Source organism: Saccopteryx leptura, chromosome 3 (genome assembly GCF_036850995.1).
Source record: "Saccopteryx leptura isolate mSacLep1 chromosome 3, mSacLep1_pri_phased_curated, whole genome shotgun sequence".
Classification (NCBI taxonomy): domain Eukaryota; kingdom Metazoa; phylum Chordata; class Mammalia; order Chiroptera; family Emballonuridae; genus Saccopteryx; species Saccopteryx leptura.
The window spans coordinates 347,960,873-347,968,322 of record NC_089505.1 but is presented as its reverse complement, the minus strand read 5'-3'; positions in this window follow the sequence as shown (position 1 = coordinate 347,968,322).

Genomic DNA, 7,450 nt, shown 5'->3' with positions numbered 1-7,450 from the left:
AATAGAATGAAAAATACAGGAAAACACTATAAATTTTGCCCCAATATTTATCTAATTTCACAAAGTTCATTATTCTAAGAGCCTAGTATTAAATGCAACAAAATGTGATATTAAATAACATATTGGTGAATGTTAGATATTGATGTTCTCATTATTGACATTTTACATAAATAATTATATCTACTCTTCCATCAAAATAGAGTTATGATCAACAACCCCAAAAGAGACAGAGAAATAAATATAAGATATTCTTTGTAAAAAAAAAAGTATATTAATGAGAGTAATATAGCAAGTGGAAATTATTTATCTTATGATATCATTATTTTCCTTTTTTGTTAAAACAGTGTTTGGGTATAGAGTCAATCACCACAGGAAATGAGGTTCTTATTTTGATATCTCTACCTAATTTGTAGGAGATTGTAATCAAAGCTGCTCTAATTAATTCTACTTTATCATTATGTTTAAGGATTAAACAATGTGGAAGATGACCCCTATGTTTTCAAATTTTTTGCTTGATATTTTCATCATTTGATTCATAATATCCATGTGATTTTGAAATTCATTTAATATACTAATAGCAATGGAAATAAGGCAGAAACTTTAAAAAAATAGAAATGTATAACTGAATCCACAGTAATTCAAAATACATGAAAAATTGATGAGTGTCAAGTTAAAAGAAAATAATTGTTTTTTTTTCATTTTTTTCAGAATACTTTTGCTTATTTAAGTAAGTTTTGGGAGGGAAAATCCCAATCCTAGCTAGAATAATGATTTGGATACCATTGTTCAGCATTAAAGTCTAACATTTTCTCACCTGCAAGAAATTTCCCCTAGTTCTAGTCCAATAATAGTACAAAATCAAAACCAGGAAATTTTTATATATATAATTCATAGATTTACATGTAAAATGAAAGAAAAGCCTGACCAGGTGGTGGCACAGTAGATAGAGCATCGGACTGGGACACAGAGGACACAGGTTTGAAACCCTGAGGTCGTCAGCTTGAGCATGGGCACATCTGGTTTGAGCAAGGCTCACCAGCTTGTGCCCAAGGCCCTTATCTTGAGAAAGGGGTCACTCGGTTTGCTGTGCCCCCCCCCCATCAAGGTACATACGGGAAAGCAATCAATGAATAACAAAATTGCCACAACAAAGAATTGATGCTTCTCATCTCTCTCCGTTCCTGTCTCTCTGTCCTATCTATCCCTCTCTCTCTGTCTCTCTCTGTCTCTGCCACACAAAAACAAAAAATACATAAAAGAAAAGAATGATAAATTGGCACTAGTGAAACTTGAAGGTTTGTTCTGTAAATGCTTTTATTAATAAATCATCAAACTGATTATCTTATAAGATCACTTGCAATGATTTTATAACTTATTATAGTTATTGCTGCTTTTTGGGTTTAATAAGTGTTATTTTATCTTTTATTTCTGTTTCTCAAATTATTTCATATCACCCTAGTATTTCTGATGACTTTCAGTCTGCACATTCATAAGCTGATTTTAGACAGACATCTATAAGTAGCATCTATTTTCAGACACTGGATTGAACTTGAAAGAATATGTTGAAATATTGAGATAAGTGTGTGTGTGTGTGTGTGTGATAGAGACGAAGACAGAGAAAGGGATAGATAGGGCCAAATACATAGGAAGGGAAAGATGAGAAGTATCAATTCTTTGTTGTGGCATCTCAGTTGTTAATTGATTGCTTTCTTATATGTGCCTTGACTGGGGGGCTACAGCAGAGCGAGTGACCCCTTGCTCAAACCAGTGACCTTAGGTTCAAGCCAGAGACCATGGGGTCATGTCTATGATCCCACACTCAAGCCAGCAACCCTGCGCTCAAACTGGTGACCTTGGGGATTAGAACCTGTGACTCTAGTGTCTCAGGCTGATGCTCTGTCCACTGTATCACTGCCTATTCAGGCAAAATATAATTTCTATATGTCATTCAAGTCCATATAATTTTTTAAATCTATATTTTATTATTGTTTATGACTAAACTGGTTGAAATACCAGGTTACTAGATGAATGAGTAATAAATATTTTGATACATTTCAGCAAGGAATCTGTGGCCCCATTGTTTCAAAGTATAAAAGTAAATCAAGACATTAGTATGTGGTTAACTAGTTTCTTAAACAATATAAACTTATATAGCACATTTGGGACTGTGCATCATTGTACTAAATTCTTAAACATTCCCCTCCTATCCGACCTCCCCCTCCCCCTCACAATTTCAATATGTTAATAATATAAAGATGGCTACATCTTTTATATATTTTTGATATTTCTACAAATAGAAAATTATGGTTGCAATTAGATAAATTATTAAAATGTGAATGAAAAATATATAACTGTACACATTCTTTCAAATATAATTAAATAAATATATAGATTGTTTTCTATGCAGTGAAATATAAACTTTTAACATTATATACTGAATTGATTTGGCAGAATTTCTACAAAAAGTTTTGGAATTTAACATGTGTTATATGTATATTTTTTACTTATGGGATGTATTTCAGTACCTTATATTTTTTTTACTAAAATATCAATAGAGATAGTTTTCATATCTGTTTTTAATGGTACTTTAAAAATATCTCTTCAAATGATTAAGTAAAAAAATACAGCTTAAAAATATGTATTCATAATGCCAGCATATGAATGAATATCTCAGAGGACTTATCTGGAAAAAAATGCCATCTGAGAAAAATACATTGGCAGAGAAGTAAGACTGGCATAGACATAATGAAAATTCAGGTAGTTCAATTTATACATATAACATCTAACTAAAATTTGCATTTGCTAAAAATATGGCCTATTCTAAAATATTATTTAAAATTCCAAGCAATTAAGCATGCTCAATATGCAGATTTTTTCCTAGCTTAAATATAAATAAAAGCTTTCTATTTATTCTTGATTTTAGAGAATTCAATATGCCTTGTATAAAAATGCCATTCTTCAAATATTTCTATATCCATATTACCTTTTGAATTAAGTACTCATATTTAAATGACAACTTAGAAAACACAGAAAAATAAATCCCAACTGAAAATGAAAGTAATATAAAGATATTAAAATAAAATAGTATGGAATTGGGTTAGTAATGACAGAAAATATACATACATAAATACATACACACAAAATGTGAATAATATTAATTTTCTTGCTTTGATAAAGTGAACTAAAATGTATTATAACCTTATCTTTTCCAATATAATGCTATTATTTTTACATTTTTAAATATTTATGATAGTTTCTATGTTAAGAAGCATATAGAAAAGAACTTTTTATGCAATATAAAAATATTCATTCCAAGGTATCATAATCTGTTCAATGTCTTGGTATAGTTGGTATTCAATAACTATTACTTTAATTTTATTTGCATTTTAAAAGTATAAATATCATAAGGAACTGCAATGTTGGGCATTAATCTTGGACAAATAAACCTCTTTAAGTGGATTGTAAGTGAAAGAAAGACATTGATATATGTTTTTTTTCTTGAAAAGAGACTGTCACAATTCAACATCTATCCTATTTCTCAGCATTTAACTAAAATTTTACTCCATTAAAAGTGATACTAATTTATTATGTATCAAGTACTAAGTTCTAAACACTAATAACTCATTAAATGCTAAGTTATAATACTCTTTTTAATTAATTTAGTAACCTTATGACATTTTAAACATTTTCATTTATCATATTACAAAGTTAACTAAATGTTTGTGATACAACCTAATAAATGATGTATTAATTTTTTATTACTACTGTAACAAATTACCACATAATGGTTTAACACAACACACATTTATTATCTCACAATCCTCTAGGCCAGTGGACTAAAATTAAGGTGTTAGCCTGATTGCATTTTTCTCTGGAGGCTTTACAGGAGGATTAGTTTCCTTGCCTTTTCCAGCTTCTAGTGGTCACCCACTTTATTTGGCTTATGGAGCCCTTCTCTTTCACTGGCTCATGGCCTTCTGCAAAGTCAGCAGTATTACTTCATTCTGATCCTTCTTTCATCCTCATACCCAAGAAAGATTCTCATATTTTGATGACTCAAGTGATCTAGATTGGTGTCCTCTGCATGATTCAGGATAATCTCACCTCAAGGTTATTAATTTTAACCATATACAAAGTACCTTTTTGAATGTAAAGTAAGGTAGTCACAGATTCTGGAGATTAGGATTGGACATCAAGTCCATATCTTTTCCCAAAATATAAAACTTTGATGAAAGAAATTGAAAAAGGCATGAACAAAAGAAAGATTAAACCTATGTTTATGTTCATGGATTGAAAGATTTAATGCAATTAAAAAAAAAGATCTATTCAACTAAAACAATTTTGCAGGTTTAATGTAATTTTCACTGAGCTTTCAATCTCATTTTTTACAGAAATAGGAAAAAATTATCATAAAATTTGTGTAGAACCACAAAAGAACATAAATTGCTAGAGGAATTTTGAGCAAGAAGAACAAAGAGAACACACATTCTGACTTCAAATTATATTATAAAACTATAGTAATCCAAACAGTAAGGTACTAGCACTCAATAATGGCAAAAATCCTCATCTAACTAGGAATAAAGACATCATATTCTACTTGATAAAAAACAATCTACAAAAAAATTTTCAGCATAATAATTATAAGACACTGAAAGTGTTCCACCTAAGACTGAGAACAAGAATAGGTTGTTATCTCTCTTATTTCTGTTCAACATTGAATCAAACTTCTTAGCGGGTACAACAAAATAAAATAAAAGTACATAGATTTGATGGGAAGAAATAAAATGATCTATTCAAAGAAGACATAATGTTCTATTTAGAAAATTCCAAAGCTCACATGGAATATTCACCAATATAGACAATCTGGTAAGCCGTAAATGCACATTAACTAATTAAAAAAAGATATAAATGATTTTTTTCTCTTTGATGGACATTGATAAAAGAATGAAAAGGTAATCCACAGATTGGAACCAAATATTAGTAAAACAATATTAGATAAATGAATTATATCTAAAGCATACAAATAATTCTTAAAACTAAGCAATTAGATTCCTGAACAGGTGGTGGCACAGTGGGATAGAGAGTAGGACTGGGATGTGGAGGACCCAGGTTCGAGAACCCGAGGTCGCTAGCTTGAGCACGGGTTCATCTGGTTTGAGCAAAAGCTCACCAGCTTGAGCCCAAGGTCGCTGGCTCAAGCAAGGAGTCACTCAGTCTGCTGTAGCCCCACGGTCAAGACACATATGAGAAAGCAATCAATGAACAATTAAGGAACTGCAATGAAGAATTGATGTTTCTCATCTCTCTCCCTTGCTGTCTTTCTGTCTCTATCTGTCCCTCTCTCTGACTCTGTCTCTGCCACAAAACAAACAAAAACTAAGCAATTAGAAAGTAAACAAACCCAATTTAAAAATAAGTAAAAGATATGAACAGACAAGTTGGCCAAGAAAGTTTACAAATAGCCAATAAGTATATAGAAAAGTATTCAATATCTCTTGTCATTAGGGATTTTCAAATGATGACAAAAATAAAATACCACTACAGAACTATGACATGAAAAATAAAACCTCAAAATACAATTTGCTGGCAATTATGCAGAGAACAAAGAACTCTTATGGTGATGTGCATGCATAATAGCACAGCCAGTTTAGAAGACAGTTTGGCAGTTTGCTATGAATTAAACATAGACTTAATGTATGATTCAGTAATCATATTCCTAGTATGAATACTTATGACCACGCACAAACTTGTGTGCAAATGTTTTTAGCAGCTTTACTTATTTACAATTGCCAAAATATGGAAGCAGCCATAATATCGTTAATAGAAGAATGAATGAACAAAATATAGGAATATTTTTTAGCAATATAAATAATGATTCTACACTCTTTCAATATATATAGGTGAATCTTAAATACATATTACGTAGCTGAGGAACCAATCTAAATCTGCTCCATAATGTACATACTGTATGATTTCATTAGTATTATATCCATAAAAGGCTGAAAATGGATTAGTAGTTCCCGGGCATTCTGGATGCAGGGAAGATGAATCAATGAAACAAAGGAAAAAAAATTTAAATGGCGGAACTTATCTGTTACCATAATGATGGATACCTGACACTTTGCATTTGTAAAAACCTATATATTTTGCAACACAAAAAAAAAGAGAACCTTAATATATACAATTTAAAAATAATTTAAAACGTCATGATCCAGAATAGAATGTAAAAACTGAAAAGAAGATTAAGCAGTATTATAACCTTACAAATAACCTCACTGAAGAGGATGTATAGAAAAAATAATGGTTCCTAAGTAACTTTATAAATGAGACTAAAGCCAGATGGAAATGCATAAAAGTATTGTCCTTTGATTAATAAAGTTATTTTTCATGAGAGCATGGATTAAAATTGTTTTTAATTTTTCTATTGATTTGAGACAGAGGGAAAGAGAAAGTAGAAGAGAGAGAAAAGCATTGACTCATTGATTCACTTAATTATGTACTCATTGGTTGCTTCTCATGTGTGCCCTGCACAGGGATTGAGCCTGTGACTTTGGCATGTCAACACAACACTCTATCTATTGAACAACCCAGCCAGGGCCTGGGTTAAGAATTCTTTTACTTCTATACAACTATACTGAAATTGAAGAATGAAATAAATGGATAGTGAATGGTGGGAAACAGGCATCAAACTTTTAGATTTGGAAATTACAGATAAACCCATGGTGGAGGTTAGAATAATCTGTATAATAATGGATTAGAGTTGGAAACATCATTATGAACTCATGTTAATCTTAATACAGATATAGATGATCACATACATAAATATGTGCAAATAAATCAATATACAGGGTTAGTATATGCATATAACTATCTTTGATTTGTTAACAGAGAGGACATAGAATAATGACTCCCTAATAACTAAGTATACCTAGCACTCAGATTAGTTATTCATACAATTCTCTAATAAGGCATCTGAGTCCTTGGAGAAATGAGTTTTTTTCTAAGTCTAAGGAAAAAATAAATAAGATAAACCTGGAATATTTTGTAGTGCCTAAGAGTAAGAAAGTACTAATACATATGCCCACAGACACAAACACACACAGAGTGATGGGAATATATCAAAGGACACAAGAATCAATTGAAAGATATCCTGATGTCTAAAACCAGAAAAATTGAGATAGATGATACCTGATAGATTAGATAAATAGATAGATAGATAGATATAAATCAAGTAGTATTCAATTATGATCAAAAGTGCAAAATAATATTCACAAGTCCATAGTGATATAAAGAACTGGTTGAATAATAAATAAATAAATAAACAAACAAACAAATAAATAAATCAGGGCAAAGAAACAAAATTCTTATATAATAGAATTCCTAATAGTTTTTATAGCTACTTCACCCTCAAGAAAGTTTAGGAAAACTTCTCATGCCATAAGAATGGGCT